Consider the following 19439-nt stretch of genomic DNA (forward strand, 5'->3'; position numbering starts at 1 on the left):
CGATCGTCTGGCACTCCCCAGTGAGATGAACCCAGTACCTCAGTTGAAAATGCAGAAATCACCGGTCTTCTGTGTCGCTCGCGCTGGGAGTTGGAGACTGGAGCTGTTCCTATTCGGCCATCTTGCTCCACCCCTCCACAGATTACTGATTTACAGTGCTCTATAAATGCCAATAGAATAACCTAGGGGCTTTAACATATTTAGGAATAGGCATAATATTTTATTTTTGAGAGAATGACAATTCATTTGTCACTCTGAATTAATGTAGATAAACTCCATCTACCCCATGCTTACCCATACCCTGTATCATTATTTACACCTTGTATTAACTAAAACTTATAAAGCTCTGAAGATCTGGACTCTTGAATATGAATCTCTAGGGCAGCCTTTGAGATTTTCAGGGCCCAGGGCAAGAATGTAAATAGAAGCTCTATCACAGTATGCCTTGTATTTCAAAGTTACAAATCAAGCTATAACAAACTATGAAATTATATATATTTTAGTCTCTCACATTAACAAATATTATAATGACTTGGAAGGCCAGGTTCTGGACTCTTCAGAGCTCAGTGCCAGAATGCAGTAGCGGAGATAGCCAATCAGCAGCCTGTGTTCCCCAGACTCAGGTCCATGTAGTGCTATTGAGGCCCTCAAACACACATGCGTGTGGTAAGTATGTCAGCCTGCACATCCAGAGAATTCTGGGGTCCTGGGCTCTTGGAGCCAGGTCCAAGGCTAGGCTCATCCCTTTAGACCCTGAGACTATGTAAAATGTGTGTTCCAGCACAGGGGGCACTCTTGCCTGGGCATAAGGCAGGTACTGGGAACCTCAAAAAATCATGGCATTATAAAATTGGAAAGAAACATGGAACTCATTTGATCCAAGGCATTCATTTCACAAACAAAGCAACTGAGATACAGAGAAGTTTTGTCACTAGCCCAAGGTCAAACCCTGAACCAATGGCAGAGGTAAGAAGACTAGAGCTCAGATCTTCTTCTTTCATTCTTTCCTCTCTGTCCAGCCTCTTTACGTAGACCGAAATCCCCAAGGAGATATATTTTTCTATTGCTTCTTCAGCTTCAGAATGTTTTTCAAACAGTCTTTTAAAAAAGAATGCTCCCTAGGGTAGCCAGTGATTTAAGCATCAAACGATAATCACTGAGCTGGCAGAGGGTTCATCCGGGTGTTGTACAAACCAGAAATGAGGAAGAAGGTAGAGGTGAGGAGGTGAAGGCTCCCCTGAGCAAAAGCTCTAATTGACAACAGAGCGAAGGAAAATATGAATTAAAAAATGTTCCCTTTACTAAACATAAGTCAGAGAACCACCCTCATGAGGAAGCACAATGGGAGATACCCTCGATGGCACACCAGTCTTTTCTTCCACTATTCTCTATGTGGAAAGAAATTCCTGTGACTGTCCATTTTCTGATATGGATAGCAATTACATAAAATACGTTTTTACTCTAGCTACTTGATTCGCTAACCCCCAGAGTTAACCAAATGTATTATTATTATTTTGGTTAGTAAATGAATTGGTAGCATGTTTTTCCTTGTGTTCTCAAAGAGAAGTGTATTTTAGTAGGAGAATTCTTACCAACCATGTGGGGTGGGGACTCTAAGTTTATTTATTTATTTTTTGTTGAGACAGGGTCTCACTCTGTTACTAAGGCTGGAGTGCAGTGGCGTGATCTCAGCTCACTGTAACCTCAACCTGCCAGGCTGAGGTGGTCTTTCCACCTCAGCCTCCCAAATAACTGGGACCATAGGAGTGTGCCGCTGTGCCTGGCTAATTTGTGTGTGTGTGTGTGTGTGTGTGTGTGTATTATGCTTTAAGTTCTAGGGTACATGTGCACAATATTCAGGTTTGATGCATAGGTGTACATGTGCCATGTTGGCTTGCTGCACCCATCAACTCATCACTTACATTAGGTATTTCTCCTAATACTGTCCCTCCCCCAGTCCCCCACCCCACAACAGGCCCTGGTGTGTGATGTGCTCTGCCCTGTGTCCAAGTGATCTCATTGTTCAATTCCCACCTATGAGTGAGAACATGTGGTGTTTGGTTTTCTGTCCTTGTGATAGTTTGCTGAGAATGATGGTTTCCAGTTTCATCCATGTCCCTGCAAAGGACATGAGCTCATCCTTTTTTATGGCTACATAGTATTCCATGGTGTATATGTGCCACATTTTCTTAATCCAGTCTATCACTGATGGACATTTGGGTTGATTCCAAGTCTTTGCTATTGTGAATAATGCCGCAATAAACATACATGTGCATGTGTCTTTCTAGTAGCATGATTTATAATCCTTTGGGTATATACCCAGTAATGGGATGGCTGGGTCAAATGATAATTCTAGTTATAGATCCTTGAGTAATCGCCACCCTGTCTTCCACAATGGTTGAACTAATTTACACTCCTACCAACAGTGTGAAAGCATTCCTATTTCTCCATATCCTCTGCAGCACCTGTTGTTTCCTGACGTTTTAATGATTGCCATTCTAACTGGCATGAGATGGTATCTCATTGTGGTTTTGATTTGCATTTCTCTGATGACCAGTGATGATAAGCATTTTTTCATATGTCTGTTGGCTGCATAAATGTCTTCTTTTAAGAAGTGTCTGCTCATATCCTTTGCCTACTTTTCAATGGGGTTGTTTGTTGTTTTCTTGTAAATTTGTTTGAGTTCTTTGTAGATTTTGGATATTAGCCCTTTGTCAGATGGGTAGATTGCAAAAATTTTCTCCCATTCTGTAGGTTGCGTGTTAACTCTGATGACAGTTTCTTTTGCTGTGCAGAAGCTCTTTAGTTTAATTAGATTCCATTTGTCTATTTTGGGTTTTGTTGCCATTGCTTTTGGTGTTTTAGTCATGAAGTCCTTGCCCATGCCTATATCCTGAATGGTATTGCCTAGGTTTTGGTTTTTTTCTTCTTGGGTTTTAGGTCTAACATTTAAGTCTTTGATCCATCTTGAATTAATTTGTGTATAAGATGTAAGGAAGGGATCCAGTTTCAGCTTTCTGCATATCTGTATATGACTAGCCAGTTTTCCCAACACCATTTATTAAATAGGGACTCCTTTCTCCCATTTCTTGTTTTTGTCAGGTTTATCAAAGATCAGATGGTTGTAGATGTGTGGTGTTATTTCTGAGGCCTCTATTCTTTTTCATCGGTCTATATATCTGTTTTGGTACCAGTACCATGCTGTTTTGGTTACTGTAGCCTTGTAGTATAGTTTGAAGTCAGGTAGTGTGATGCCTCCAGCTTTGTTCTTTTGCTTAGGCTTGTCTTGGCAATGTGGGCTCCTGTTTGGATACATATGAACTTTAAAGTAGTTTTTTCCAATTCTGTGAAGAAAGTCATTGGTAGCTTGATGGGGATGGCATTGAATCTATAAATTACTTTGGGCAGTATGGCCATTTTCATGATATTGATTTTTCCTGTCAATGAGCATAGGATATTCTTCCATTTGTTTCTGTCCTCTTTTATTTAATTCAGCAGTGGTTTGTAGTTCTCCTTGAAGAAGTCCTTCACATACTTTATAAGTTGGATTCTAGGTATTTTATTCTCTTTGTAGCAATTGTGAATGGCAGTTCACTCACAGTTTGGCTATTTGTCTGCTAATGGTGTATAGGAATGCTTGTGATTTTTGCACATTAATTTTGTATCCTGAGACTTTGCTGAAGTTGCTTATCAGCTTAAGGAGATTTTGGGCTGAGACGATGGGGTTTTCTAAATATACAATCATGTCATCTGCAACCAGGGACAATTTGACTTCCTCATTTCCTAATAGAATACCCTTTATTTCTTTCTTTTGCCTGATTGCACTGGCCAGAACTTCCAACACCATGTTAAGTACGAGTGGTGAGAGAGGGCATCCCTGTCTTGTACCAGTTTTCAAAGGAAATGCTTCCAGTTTTTGCCCATTCAGTATGATATTGGCTGTGGGTTTGTCATAAATAGCTCTTATTATTTTGAGATATATTTCATCAATACCTAGTTAATTGAGAGTTTTTAGCATGAAGGGCTGTTGAATTATGTTGAAGGCCTTTTCTACATCTATTGAGATAATCATGTGGTTTTTGTCATTGGTTCTGTTTATGTGATGGATTACATTTATTGATTTGCGTATGTTGAACCAGCCTTGCATTCCAGGGATGAAGCCCACTTGATCATGGTGGATAAGCTTTTTGATGTGCTGCTGGATTCGGTTTGCCAGTATTTTATTGAGGATTTTCTCATCAATGTTCATCAGGGATATTGGTCAAAAATTCTCTTTTTTCTTTATGTCTCTGCCAGACTTTGGTATCAGGATGATGTTGGCATCATAGAATGAGTTAGGGAGGATTCCCTCTTTTTCTATTGATTGTAATAGTTTCAGAAGGAATGGTACCAGCTCCTCTTTGTACCTCTGGTAGAATTAGGCTGTGAATCCGTCTGGTCCTGTACTTTTTTTGGTTGGTAGGCTATTAATTATTGCCTCAATTTCAGAGCCCATTATTGATCTATTCACCTTCTTCCTGGTTTAGTCTTGGGCAGGTGTATATGTCCAGGAATTTATGCATTTCTTCTAGATTTTCTAGTTTATTCGCGTAGATGTGTTTATAGTGTTCTGTGATGGTAGTTTGTATTTCTGTGGGATTGGTGGTGATGTCCCCTTATCATTTTTGGTTTCCTCTATTTGATTCTTCTCTCTTTTCTTCTTTATTAGTCTTGCTAGTGGTCTATTAATTTTGTTGATCTTTTCAAAAAACCAGCTCCTAGATTCATTGATTTTTTAAAATGTTTTTTTGTGTCTCTATCTCTTTCAGTTCTGACTTGATTTTAGTTATTTCTTGTCTTCTGCTACCTTTTGAATTTGTTTGCTCTTGCTTCTATAGTTCTTTTAATTGTGATGTTAGGGTGTCAATTTTAGATATTTCCTGCTTACTCCTCTGAACATTTAGTGCTATAAATTTACCTCTACCCACTGCTTTAAATGTGTCCCAGAGATTCTGGTATGTTGTGTCTTTGTTCTCATTGGTTTCAAAGAACATCTTTATTTCTGCCTTCATTTCGTTATTTACCCAGTAGTCATTGAGGAGCAAGTTGTTCAGTTTCCATGTAGTTGTGCAGTTTTGAGTGAGTTTCTTAATCCAGAGTTCTAATTTGATTGCACTGTGGTCTGAGAAATAGTTTGTTGTGATTTCTGTTCTTTTACATTTGCTGATGAGTGTTTTACTTCCAATTATGTGGTCAATTTTAGAATAAGTGTGGTGTGGTACTGGAAAGCATATATATTCTGTTGATTTGGTGTGGAGAGTTCTGTAGATATCTATTAGATTGGCTTGTTGCAGAGGTGAGTTCAGGTCCTGGATATCCTTGTTAACCTTCTGTCTTGTTGATGTATCTAATATTGACAGTGGGGTGTTAAAGTCTCCCATTATTTTTGCGTGGGAGTCTAAGTCTCTTTGTAGACCTCTAAGGACTTGCTTTATGAATCTGGGTGCTCCTATATTGGGTGCATATATATTTAGGATAATTAGCTCTTCATGTTGAATTGATCCCTTTACCATTATGTAATGGCATTTTTCGTCTCTTTTGATCTTTGTTGGTTTAAAGTCTGTTTTATCAGAGGCTAGGATTGCAACTACTGCTGTTTTTTTGCTTTCCATTTGCTTGGTAGATTTTCCTCCATTCTGTTATTTTGAGCCTATGTGTGTCTTTGAACAGGAGATGGGTCTCCTGAATACAGCACACTGATGGGTCTTGAGTCTTTATCCAATTTGCCAGTTTGTGTCTTTTAACTGAGGCATTTAGGCCATTTACATTTAAGGTTAATATTGTTATGTGTGAATTTGATCCTGTCATGAAGTTCGCTGGTTATTTTGCACATTGATTGATGCAGTTTTTCATAGCATCAATGGTCTTTACAATTTGGCCTGTTTTTTCAGCAGCTGGTACCAGTTGTTCCTTTCCATGTTTAGTGCTTCCTTCAGGAGCTCTTGTAAGGCAGGTCTGGTGGTGACAAGATCTCTAAGCATTTGCTTGTCTGTGAAGTGAAGGATTTTATTTCTGCTTCACTTATGAAGCTCAGTTTGACTGGATATGAAATTCTGGGTTGAAAATTCTTTTCTTTGATAATGTCGAATATTGGCCCCCACTCTCTTCTGGCTTTTAGGGTTTCTGCAGAGAGATTTGCTGTTAGTCTGATGGGCTTCTCTTTGTGGGTAACTCAACCTTTCTCTCTGGCTGCCCTTAACACTTTTTCCTTCATTTCAACCTTGGTGAATCTGATGATTGTATGTCTTGGGGTTGCACTTCTTGAGGACTATCTTTGTGGTGTTCTTTGTATTTCCTGAATTTGAATGTTGGCCTGCCTTGCTAGGTTGGGGAAGTTCTCCTGGATAATATCCTGAAGAGTATTTTCCAACTGAGTTCCATTTTCCCCATCACTTTCAGGTACACCAATCAAATGTAGATTTGGTCTTTTCACATAGTCCCATATTTCTTGGAAGCTTTCTGTGTTTCTTTTTACTCTTTTTTCTCTAACCTTGTTTTCTAGCTTTATTTCATGAATTTGATCTTCAATCACTGATATCCTTTCTTCCATTTGATCAAATCAGCTATTGAAGCTTGTGCATGCGTCACGAAGTTCTCATGCCATGATTTTCGGCTCCATCAGGTCATTTAAGGTCTTCTAGTTAGCCATTTGTCTAATATTTTTTCAGGGCTTTTATCTTCCTTGCGATGGGTTTGAACATTCTCCTTTAGCTTGAAGAAGTTTGTTATTACCAACCTTCTGAAGCCTGCTTCTGTCAGCCTGTCAAAGTCATTCTCTGTCCAGTCTTTTCTACCGCTGGCTAGGAGCTGCGATCCTTTGGAGGAGAAGAGGCACTTTAATTTTTAGAATTTTCAGCTTTTCTGCTCTGGTTTCTCCCCATCTTTGTGGTTCTGTGTACCTTTGGTCTTTGATGTTGGTGACCTACAGATGGAGTTTTGGTGTAGATGACCTTTTTGTTGATGTTGATGCTATTCCTTTCTGTTTGTTAGTTTTCCTTCTAACAGTCAGGTCCCTCAGCTGCAGGTCTGTTGGAGTTTGCTGGAGTTACACTCCAGACCCTGTTTGACTGGGTATCACCAGCAGAGGCAGCAGAACAGCAAATATTGCTGCCTGATCCTTCCTCTGGAATCTTTGTCTCAGAGGGGCAGCTGCCTATATGAGGCGTCTGTTGGCCCCTACTGGGAGGTGCCTTCCAGTTAGGCTACATGGGGATCAGGGGCCCACTTGAGGAGGTAGTCTATCCATTCTCAGAGCTCAAATGCCATGCTAGGAGTACCACTGCTCTCTTCAGAGCTGTCAGACAGGAACATTTATGTCTGCAGAAGTTGTCTGCTGCCTTTTGTTCAGCTATGCCTTGCCCACAGAGGTGGAGTCTAGAGGCATTAGGCCTTGTTGAGCTGTGTTGGGCTCCTCCCAGTTCAAGCTTCCTGGCTGCTTTGTTTACCTACTCAAGCCTCAGCAATGGCAGACACCCCTCCCCCAGCCAGGCTGCCATCTGGCAGATCAATCTCAGACTGCTGCGCTAGCAGTGACCAAGGCTCCCTGGGCATGGGAGCCACCGAACCAGGGATGGGAGAGAATCACCTTGTCTGCTGGTTGCTAAGACCTTGGAAACAGCACAGTATTTGAGCAGGAGTGTCCCATTTTTCCAGGTAGTCTGTCACGGCTTCCCTTGGCTAGGAAAGGGAAATCCCCCAATCCCTTGTGCTTCCTGGGTGAGGGAATGCCCTGTCCTGCTTCGGCTTGCCCTCAATGGGCTGCACCCACTGTCCAACCAGTCCCAGTGAGATGAACCATGTACCTCAGTGGAAAAACATCAATCACCCATCTTCTGCGTCAATCTCACTGGGAGCTGCAGATTGGAGCCATTCCTATTCGGCCATCTTGGAATGCCCCCCGTGTGTGTGTGTGTGTGTGTGTGTGTGTTTAGTAGAGATGGGGTTTCACCATGTTGCCCAGGCTGGTTTTGAACTCCTGAGCTCAAGTGGTTTGCCTGCCTTGGCCTCCTAAAGTGTTGGGATTACAGGCATGAGCCACTGTGCCTGGTTGGATTCCAAGTTTAATTTCCAAACTGGGTAACTATAACTTAATCCCAGCTAATACTAGGTAATTACATGTCTCTGGGTAAGTCACAATTTCTCATTAATAGAGTAAGGGAGTTTGGCTATATATCATAGAGATTAAGAGAATGGGCTTTGAAACTTACTGTTTTATTACTTAATTAATTTATTTATTTTACTTTAAGTTCTGTGATACATGTGCAGAACCTGCAGGTTTGTTACATATGTATACACCTGCCATGGTGGTTTGCTGCACCCATCAACCTGTCACTTGCATTAGGTATTTCTCCTAATGTTATCCCTCCCCTAGTTCCCCACCCCCTGACAGGCCCCGGTGTGTGACGTTCCCCTCCCTGTTTCCATATGTTCTCATTGTTCAACTCCCACTTATGAGTAAGAACATGCAGTGTTTGGTTTTCTGTTCCTGTGTTAGTTTGCTGAAAATGATGGTTTCCAGCTTCATCCATGTCCCTGCAAAGGACATGAATTCATCCTTTTTTATGGCTGCGTAGTATTCCATGGTGTATATATGCCACATTTTTTTAATCCAGGCTATCATTGATGGACATTTGGGTTGGTTCCAAGTCTTTGCTATTGTGAATAGTGCTGCAATAAACATACGTATGCATGTGTCTTTATATAAGAATGATTTACAATCTTTTGGGTATATACCCATTAGTGGGATTGCTGGGTCAAATGGTATTTCTGGTTCTAGATTCTTGAGGAATTGCCACACTGTCTTCCACAATGGTTGAACTAATTTACATTCCCACCAGCAGTATAAAAGTGTTCCTGTTTCTCTACATCCTCTCCAGCATCTGTTGTTTCCTGACTTTTTAATGATCGCCATTCTATCTGGCATGAGATGGTATCTCATCGTAGTTTTGATTTGCATTTCTCTAATGACCAGTGATGTGACTTCAAAGATACTACAAGGCCACAGTAACCAAAACAGTGTGGTACTGGTGTCAAAACAGATATATAGACCAGTGGAACAGAAGAGAGGCCTCAGAAATAATGCCACACATCTACAACCATCTGATCTTTGACAAATCTGACAATAATAAGCAATGTGGAAAGGAGTCCCTATTTAATAAATGGTGCTGGGAAAACTGGCTAGCCATATGCAGGAAACTGAAACTGGACCCCCTCCTTATACCTTATACAAAAATTAACTCAAGATGAATTAAAGACTTAAACTATAAAAATTAAGACCTAAAACAATAAAAACCCTAGAAGAAAACCTAGGTAATACCATTCAGGACATAGGCATGGGCAAAGACTTCATGACTAAAATGCCAAAAGCAATGGCAATGAAAGCCAAAATTGACAAATGGGATCTAATTAAACTAAAGAACACAGCAAAAGAAACTGTCATCAGAGTGAACAGGCAACCTACAGAATGGGAGAAAATTTTTGAAATCTGTCAACGGGCTAATATCTGGAATCTACAAGGAAGTTAAACAAATTGACATGAAAATTAAAAAAAACACATCAAAAAGTGGGCAAAGGATATGAACAGACACTTCTCAAAAGAAGACATTTTTGCAGCCAACAAGCATATGAAACTTTTCTCAGATGTGTGACCATAGGCAAGTAACTTAACCCCATCTGAACCTCACTTTTCTCATCTGCAAAGCAGAGCTAATAATCTTATCTTTCTCATAGAGCTGCTGTGAAGATTTAAATGAGTTGATAAGAAAAGTTCTCAGAAGAATGCCTGGGATTCAAAAAGTGTGCTACTATTATCAGCTGGATTTTAGGTCCTAGTTTTAAGTGAATACCTGGAAAGCACATTTTTGAAGTTTATAGACATTAAAAACTCAACATGTCTAAAATCAAGCTTATTGTATTTCCTGCATGTCTCTCCTTGTATTTTTAATTGTGGGTCTGACACCACTATTCACTCAGTTTCCCCAAAACAGAAATCTGGGAATCATCTTTAATAACTCCTCTTTCCCTTTGTCTGCAAAGTCCAATCAACTTCTGTGTATTGCTAATTGAATTTTCTAAATATTTAAAGTCAGATCAAGATTTCATTTAAGTATTTTTCATTCCATCCCCCTACTTGCATTGGCTACTGTCTTATTTGAAGTCTGTTTCCTACAGAAACTTTCTAACCAGTCTCTCTGCCTCATTTCTTGCCACATTCAACCCGTCATATTGCCTTCAATGTGATCTTTCTAAAACATACATTTGATAACATCACTTCTTAAAAGTGATTTAAAGGTGCCTCAAAGGGTAGAGTGTGCTTTCCTCTGACTGGCACAGAAGGATATCATGGCTGAACCACTGTCTCATTCCTCTCTACACCTTCTGGTACCTGATGTTTCAGGTATATGGAAGAACTTGCTTTATCCTGAACTTAGCTCGTGATTTTTCTTACCTCTGAACATGCTGTTCCTGTGTGTAGCATGTGCTTCCTAGCCTACAGCTCTGTCTCCTCCCCACCTCACAAGTGCATTTATCTGGAACATCAGTCATTCTTCAAAACTTGCTGTCAGTGTGAAGCCTTTTGGGCCAGGGCAATGTTGAGTACTGCCTCTTTGTGCTTCCATATCAGAGGGTTATCTATTTTCTCATCTACATTCAGATTCTCCTAAGAATAGAGACGCTTGTATTTCAGTGCCCAGGCAAGTAAACAATAAAAAATATTAATTTATTTTTGACATAATTTTCTGGTATAATTTAGATGTAATCATTTGGCCGGATTATTCAGATGACCCTTCGGTTTGTTTGGCCCATGTAGAAACATCTGTGAAACTCAAGTCTAACTATCACCTAACCAACACCTCAAAAAGTTAATTTACTCTTTCCTTTTTGATTTATCTCCTGTTCTGGAGAGCTACTTATAGACTCATGTGTGCTGACGAAAATATTTTGTCAAACGCATGATGAGGGGATTTCCTTGTGTATTCGAGAATCCTGGAATAGATTGCAGAGCATTTGCAATACTTCTTGCTGCTGATGGTGGCAAAATCCTTAGTAGTTAGCAAAATTCTGCATGATGGGGGTGAAAAACTGTTGTAAGGAGTAAGGTGTTTATTCAGCAATAGTTGAATATAAAGTATCCTCTCTCCTTAAGGGCACTGAATAATTCTTTTTAACAAAATTTGAATTTGAGATTGAGATTCTGTTGAAGTCTTCATGTTAGAGTTTCAACAGTATTCTTCTGATGCGAATGCAGAGTTTGGGTGAATGGCGTAGAGTACTACATTGCCACATTCTTCAAACTTTTGCAATTTTTCCAACTTATAAAAATGTTGACTTGTAGTTCATGCAACAGTGCCTGACTTCATCTGCTTCTGGGTTTATTTCTCCTACAAACCATGAAGAGAAAGCTGGCTATTCTCCTTTTTGTACTATATATATGGTATAAGGAATGAATCAAAGTTCATTTTTTTTGTTGTTGTTAATGGATATCCACATGTTCCATCAACATTTGTTGAAAAAGCAATTCTTTTTTTCCCTGAATTATCTTTTCACCTTTGTCAAAGTTTAGTTTACTGTATATGTGATGGTTAATCCCAGACTCTCTACTCTGTTTCACTGATCTGTTGTCTGTTATTGTGACAATACTACACTGTCTTGATTACTGTTGCTTACTAGTAAGTTTTAAATCAGTAGGGCAAATCTTCCAACTGTGTTCATTTTTCAAAATCAAATGCAATTTTAAAATTAACTGCCCTTCCTTATTCCCCACTCCTGTCTTACATCATGCTTAAATTGGTGCATCGGTCAGCATAAACTTAAAGCAGTGATTCTCAAAGTGTGGCCGTTGGAACTTAGAAATACAAATGTTCAGGCCCTACACCCAGATATTTTGAATCAGAAAATCTAGGGCACTCAGCAATCTGAATTTTAACAACGCCTCCAGGTGATTTTGGTACCCACTAAAGTTTGAGAGCCATTAATATAGATCATTTTTCTACTCTAGGGTTCAGCCAACTTTTTATGTAACAAGTCAGATAGTAAATATTTTAGGCTTTGCAGGCCCTGTGGTCTCTGTAAAGATGACTTGACTTTACTGTTGCAGCGCAAAAACAGCCGTAGACAATATGTAAATCAATGAGCATACTGTGTTCCAATGAACTTTACAAAAACAGGTGGAGTGGTGGGCAGATTTGGTCTGCAGGCCATAGTTTGCCAACCCCTGTTGTATTCCATTCTCACCTCTCCCACATCTAAATACTTGGCATTTGTCTCATTCTTTTTGGAAATCCATGTTTTACATCATTTTAGAATCTCTTTAATTTAGAACCTTTTAATTTAAAACCTCTTAAGGAAAACTGTCTTGCTGAGTAGTTGCTTTTAACAGGTCTTTTCCAGTGCTGAAATTTGATAGTTCATCTCACTCCATCTTATCCTTAATGCCTGCTACTATATCTCTACTATTTATTTGAAAAGCAGACAGTTTGTCATTTAGCCTGGTATTTTCATGAGCATGCCATCGAGCATGCCATTTGCACGAGCCCTACATTATGGCCATATGCTATAGGAGCTTTTAAATCACTGCAGATCGCCAGCCTCAAACGGGGTATTGGTAATGGTGATTGCATTAGTTTGCTACGGCTTCAGTAAAAAGGTACCCAAACTGGTTAAAACAAAAGAGTTTCATCTCATAGTTCTGGAGGCTAGAAGTCTGAAATATAGGTCTCTGCAAGGCCATGCTTCTTCTAAACGCTCTAGGGGATCCTTTTTTCCTCTCTGGGATTCTGGTGTTGTTGGCAATCCTTGGTGTTCTTTGTCTTGTAGATGCCTCATTCCAGTCACATGGCCTGTTTTCTCTGTGTCTTCACATTGTTTTTTCTCTGTCGTTGTGTCCAAATTTCCCCTTTTTATAAAGATACTAGTCATATTGGATAAGGAGTCACTCTAATGACTTCATCTTAACTTGATCATTGTTAACTTCTATTTCTGTAAAGTCAGATTCACAGGTACTGGGGATTAGGACTTCAACATTTTATTGAGGAACACAATTCAACCTATAATAGTGATTAAGGTGGAAACTGAAGTTTAATAGAAGCTGTTCCAGATAGAATCTTCACATGTGAATTTGCCGTCATTATCTATTAGAATGTGATATTTACCTCTGGGAAAGCTGCATAGAGACATCATTGCCTTACTTCAGGAAAAGAGACAACAATTACAGTTTTCTATCTATTTTTTTTTCCCAAGAGAGAAAAATATTATTACTTGTACAGCAGATGTTAGAAGGGACTCAAGCTATCAGCAGGGGTTTAACCAATACATTCCTGGAATAATACCTAACATGGTTGCTGAATATAGCTTGTGCTTAATTAGTGGAAGAAGTGTCTAGAGTTTAGATGGAAATTGACATTCATTCATTTATATCAACTGTAACCATTATTTATTAAGCTCTTATTGTGTGTTCAGCACTGTGCTAAGTGCTTCACATGTATCTCATGAAATCCTCATCACAATACTGGGTAATATAACGTCTTCTCTTTACAGATGCATCTTAGAGAGATGAAGTATGAAATGACTTGCTCATTACCAGAAAGTGGCAAAAAAGAGATTTTTACCCAAAGTAGCTTGAGAACTCATTAAAAAAACCTTTAGAACTGAAATGTAATATGTACACAGAAAAGTATACATATTGTAAGTGAAGAGGAAGCCCATATTTTTAACCACTGTGCTAATTTTATCCCATGCTGCAATTCATTTGCATAAAACATTTATTAAACTACATAATAGTTTAATGATTAGTGATTTGAAGACCAACCTTGCTTCTGAGCAGAGCTGGAGTTGGAGAGGGCAGATCTCTTCATCTGTCATCACATTATTAAAGGCTCAGAACTCAAGGCTAAAGAGTTTTTTATTTATCTTTGGGGAACTCTATGTCATCGAAAGTTTTTAGGCAGGGTAGAGACACAATTAAATTGAAATTTGGGATATATTTTTGGGCAGGTTGAATCAGTAATAAATGTAGATTTTGTCCACTAGTTCAAAAGTGTACTCCTTAAGATTCAGACCACATGGGGGTTGTAATCATATTTGGAAAGAGAGGAGTTCTTTAATTCCTATTAACGATTACCTAGTTCTGACTGAAGGGATATAATATGCCACACTGTAAACTCCCTGAAAATAGAGACTCTGTAGTGGGTAATGGTCACTGCCAAGTGCCCAAAAGAGTTTTAAACTTTTATGAGCACAATAAATATGCATGTATAAGACTCTGAACACAACTGGACAAGAGTATGGCTATCATTGGAATACTGTACTTCATGCTTGGCTTTCCAAGAAGCAAGTGACAAAGAGATGCCTGCTCTATCTTCCCCCTGTATCTAAAAAGTAGTTACCAAGAGATGTATTACCTCATCGTTCTCAGATAAATATAAGTCAAATCCTAGGGCTTGCTTCTTTGACCTTTCTGCTGTGCTCCTTGCAGAAGAAATAGGCAGGGTGTATTGTCTGAGTTGCCACTGCTACTGACAGGTGAAGCAGCTGGACTTCCTGGATCACTGGGGACTTGGAGAACTTTTCTGTCTTACAAAGGGATTGTAAAATACACCAATCAGTACTCTGTAGCTAGCAAGAGATTTGTAAAATGTGCTAATCAGCACTCTGTAAAAACACATTAATCAGTGCTCTGTAGCTAGCAAGAGGTTTGTAAAATGTATCATTCAGTGCTCTGCAAAATGGACCAATCAGCACTCTGTAAAATGGACCAATCAGCGCTTTGTAAAATGGACCAGTCAGCAGGAATCTAAGAGTAGCCAATCGCAAGGAGGATTGAAAAAAGAGCATTCTGATAGGACAGAAACAGGACATGGGAGGGGACAAATAAGAGAATAAAAGCTGGCCACCCCAGCCAGCAGTGGCAACCCGCTTGGGTCCCCTTCCACTCTGTGGAAGCTTTGTTCTTTTGGTCTTCACAATAAATGTTGCTGTTGCTCACTCTTTGGGTTCATGCCACCTTTAAGAGCTGTAACACTGTGCAGGTCCGCGGCTTCATTTTTGAAGTCAGCGAGACCATGAACCCACTGGAAGGAACCAGCTCCAGACACATCTTGGGGGCTCATCTGGGATATCGCCATGTGGTGAGTACCCTCGGACCCCTTTCACTTGCTATTCTGTCCTGTTTTTCCTTAGAGTAAGGAGGCTAAACACCAGACACCCGTCAGCCAGTTAAAAATGACTAGTGCGGCCATGGGACTAAAGACACAAGTGTCAGGCTTTCTGGGAAAGGACTCTCTAACAACTTCTTACTCTTCAGAGTTGGGAGCATTGGTTTGCCTGGAACCAGCTTCTGCTTTTCGTGTACTTCCGAACTGAGCTGAGGGTCAACAGAGAGGAAAGCTATTCAGCTCTGGGGTCCCGACAAAAAGTTGGTTGACCCTGCAGTCATGAGCAGAGCTCTCAAAGTTATGTTGCCCAAGTGAGACTCGCCCATCTATCCTATCTATCCTGATCCTTGCCTCCTGGGTCCTAACACCTGTCTGACAAACTTCCTTCTGCCTCTCTCCTCCGAGGCTAGTCCTGCTTCTAAAACCACTTGCTGTCTCTGGTGCTATTCTAGTTTATCTTGTAAGAATGATTTCTAGCATAAATTTCTGGACTCTGTTCCCTTCTTTAGGCACCTTGTCTGACCAATTAGAAAGACATAATTTTTGCCCAAAGTTCTGTTGCAGGGGACTATCTGGAATTTTAGGATCCCTTCTCAGACTAGCAGGCCTAATGAAGGCTATTCCTGAAGCTAGGATATGGGAAGCCTCAGAAGTTATATCCTTCCTATTCGTGTGGTGAGAAGTGTGGACAAAAGGCATCACTTCTCCAACCCTGGAGATCCCTTCCCTCCCTCGGGGTATGGCCCTCTGCTCCATTTTGAGGCATATCATCTTTATAGGACAAGGGTAAGGTCCCAATACTAACAGGGGAAAATGCTTAGGATTCTAAAAGTTTTTGAAGAATGCATCAGTAAGGGCCACTAAATCTGATTTTTCTTGGTCCTCTTTGTGGTCTAAGAGGAAAGCAAGGGTGCAGGTTTTCAAGAATGCATCGGTAAAGGCCACTAAATCCGACCTTCCTCAGTCCTCTTTGTGGGCTAGGAGGAAAAGTAGTGTTTCTGTTGCTGCTTCCGTGAGCACGACTATTCCAATCAGCAGGGTCCAGGGACCATAGTGGGTTCTTGAGCAGGGGGAGAAAACAAACCAAAACTGCGGGCAGTTTTTTCTCTCAGATTGGAAACACTCAGGCATCAACAGGCTTACTCTTGAAATGCATCCTAAGACATTGGGACCATCTGGCCCACAAACCTTGAAAAAGAAGCGGCTCATTTTTTTTCTGCACCACGGCCTGGCCCCAATATTCTCTCTCTGATGGGGAAAAATGGCGACCTGAGGGAAGTATAAATTACAATACTATCCTGAAGCTTGACCTTTTCTGTAAGAGGGAAGGCAAATGGAGTGAAATACCTTATGTCCAAGCCTTCTTTTCATTGAAAGATAATCCACAACTATGCAAAGTTTGCAATCTACATCCTAGCTTACCTCCATATCCTGGCCTTCCTACAGCTCCCCTTCCTATTAATGATAAGCCTCCTTTAATCTCCCCCACCCAGAAGGAAAAAATCAAAGAACTCTCCAACGGACCACTAAAATCCCCGGGCTATCAGTTATGTCCCCTTCAAGCTGTAGAAGGAGGGGAATTTGGCCCAACTCGGGTACATGTCCCCTTCTCTCTCTCTGATTTAAAGCAGACCAAGGTAGACCTGCAGAAATTTTCAGATGATCCTGATAGGTATATAGATGCCCTACAGGGTCTAGGGCAAACCTTCAATTTCACTTGGAGAGCTGTCATGCTATTGTTAGATCAAACCCTGGCCTTTAATGAAAAGAATGCAACTGTAGCTGCAGCCCGAGAGTTTGGAGATACCTGGTATCTTAGTCAAGTAAATGATAGAATGACAGCCGAAGGAAGGGACAAATTCCCTACCAGTCAGCAAGCCTTCCCCAATATGGATCCCCACTGGGACCTCGACTCAGGTCATGGGGACTGGAGTTGCAAACGTTATGTTGACCTGTGTTTTAGAAGGACTAAAGAGAATTAGGAAAAACCCATGAATGATTCAATGATGTCCACTATAACTTAGGGAAAGGAAGAAAATCCTTCCTCTTTCCTCGAGTGGCTATGGGAGGCCTTAAGAACATATACTCCCCTGTCACCCAACTCACTTGAGGGTCAATTCATCCTTAAAGATAAGTTTATTACCCAATCAGCCACAGATATCAGAAGAGAGCTTTAAAAGTGAGCCCTGTGCCCTGAACAAAATCTGGAGGCATTATTAAACCTGGCAACCTCGGTGTTCTATAATAGGGACCAAGAGGAACAGGGCCAAAAGGAAAAGCGAGATCAGAGAAAGGCTGCAGGCTTAGTCATGGCCCTCAGGCAAACAGATCTTGGTGGTTCAGAGAGGACAGAAAATGGAGCAGGCCACTTCCCTGGTAGGGCTTGCTATCAGTGTGGTTTGCAAAGACACCTTAAAAAAGATTGTCCAACAAGAAACAAGCTGCCCCCTTGCCCATGTCCACTATGCCAAGGCAATCACTGGAAGGCGCACTGCCCCAGAGGACAAAGGTTCTCTGGGCCAGAAGCCCCCAACCAGATGATCTAACAACAGGACTGAGGGTGCCTAGGGCAAGCACCAGCTCAGGAAATTGACTTCCTCCTGGACACTGGTGTGACCTTCTCAGTGTTAATCTCCTGCCCTGGACAGCTGTCCTCAAGGTCCGTTACCATACGAGAAATCCTGGGACAGCCTGTAACCAGGTATTTCTCCCACCTCCTCAGTTGTAATTGGGAGACTTTGCTCTTTTCACATGCCTTTCTTGTTACACCTGAAAGTTCAACACCCTTATTAGGGAGGGACATATTAGCCAAAGCTGGAGCTATTATCTATATGAATATGGGGAACAAGTTACCCATTTATTGTCCCCTACTTGAGGAGGGAATCACTACTATCAAGCTATTCATCAAATAGCCAGTGGTTTTAAGAGTTTTGCTGACTATCTGTTTGGCTTCTCACAGGTGATTCTCAATACAGGCTTGTATGTGTTCCAGGGCAGGGCCATAGAAATGGAAAATATATGGTCTTCCCCACTCCTTTCCAAGGTAATTCGTAGAAAAATACAAGATGATGCCTGTCTATTAGAAGACTGATGTTGGAAAGTAAGAAACAGGATCAAACTTAATGATACATCTTGATCTCCCTGTATGACGTGGACTGGTAGAATTGAAAGAACATGGAGCTGCAGTTAGGAAACCCAGGACGTTGTTTTAACTCTGCCCCACTCACTCTAGACCTTGAGCATGGCACTTACCTTTCATAGGCTTCGATTTCCTCTCATACAGAGGAGCTGGAAGACTGTTCCTTTACAGAAATGTCTGAGAAAATGAGTCCAAGGAAAGTATCCTGGATACCAGTACAAGAAAACCAAAATGTCACCAAAGAGATAGAAGAAAGGTCCTGTAATAGGTCTTTGAGAGATACATTGGAGAGATTTTCTTACATCTTTATGAAGTCTTTATAAATTCCCATTCTCCCTTCCTTCCCTCCCTACCTCCCTCCTCTCTCTCTCTCTCTCTCTGATCTTCATGAAAAGGAAGGTTAAAAAGAGGCAAGAAGATTAAGCCTGCTTTTTGGCACAATGAAAACAAGGAGAGATAATTGGTTGTTGGAGTGTTTTTGTTTTTCTTCTCTTCAATGAGCTAAGTGCAGTGACCTGGAAACCCTAGCAATCTACTGGGAGAAGAGTGGAGGCTGCATTTTCTAGGTGTAGCAGTAGACAGTGATTTTTTTTCAGGCTGCTGCTTAGTTTGATACCCAGTGACTTTACATCAGACATCTGTAGGTTTTTGATCCATATGGGGCATTTTTCTTCCTTCAGCTGGGCTAAATAATAACTTTACATTTTTAGAGTGCCAGCAGTGGGCACTAATGTGGTGAGTTTGTAGCTCTGTGAAACGGTCCACATTTTTCATTTTTCTTTCATTACCTTCAAAACATGTTTTTTTTTTTTTTTTTTTTTTTAGGAGGGAGGCAGAGTGAGATGGCTGAATAGAAGCCTCCACTGACTGTCCCTGCAACAGGAACACCAAACATAACAACAATCCACACAAAAAAGCACCTTCATAAGAACAGAAAATCAGGTGAGTGATCACAGTACCTGGTTTTAACTTCATATTGCTGAAAGAGGCATTGAAGAGGGTAGGAAAGACAGCCTTGAACTGCTGATACCACCTCACTCCCATCCTTCTGGCAACAGCCGCATGGCATGAAGAGAGAATCTGTATGCTTGTGGGAGGGACAGTGCAGT

General features: G+C 40.7%; 1 long non-coding RNA gene across 2 annotated transcripts in view; it reads left to right on the forward strand.

The window, feature by feature from the left end:
• Positions 1 to 19439, forward strand: part of LOC119625868 (uncharacterized) — a 549594-nt gene that overhangs the window by 135230 nt on the left and 394925 nt on the right. For both annotated transcript variants that reach the window (XR_012090598.1, XR_012090599.1), the window contains exon 2: positions 19156 to 19272. This is a non-coding gene — a long non-coding RNA (uncharacterized lncRNA). The remainder of the gene's footprint in view (positions 1 to 19155; positions 19273 to 19439) is intronic.

Source organism: Chlorocebus sabaeus, chromosome 22, assembly GCF_047675955.1.
Source record: "Chlorocebus sabaeus isolate Y175 chromosome 22, mChlSab1.0.hap1, whole genome shotgun sequence".
Classification (NCBI taxonomy): Eukaryota; Metazoa; Chordata; class Mammalia; order Primates; family Cercopithecidae; genus Chlorocebus; species Chlorocebus sabaeus.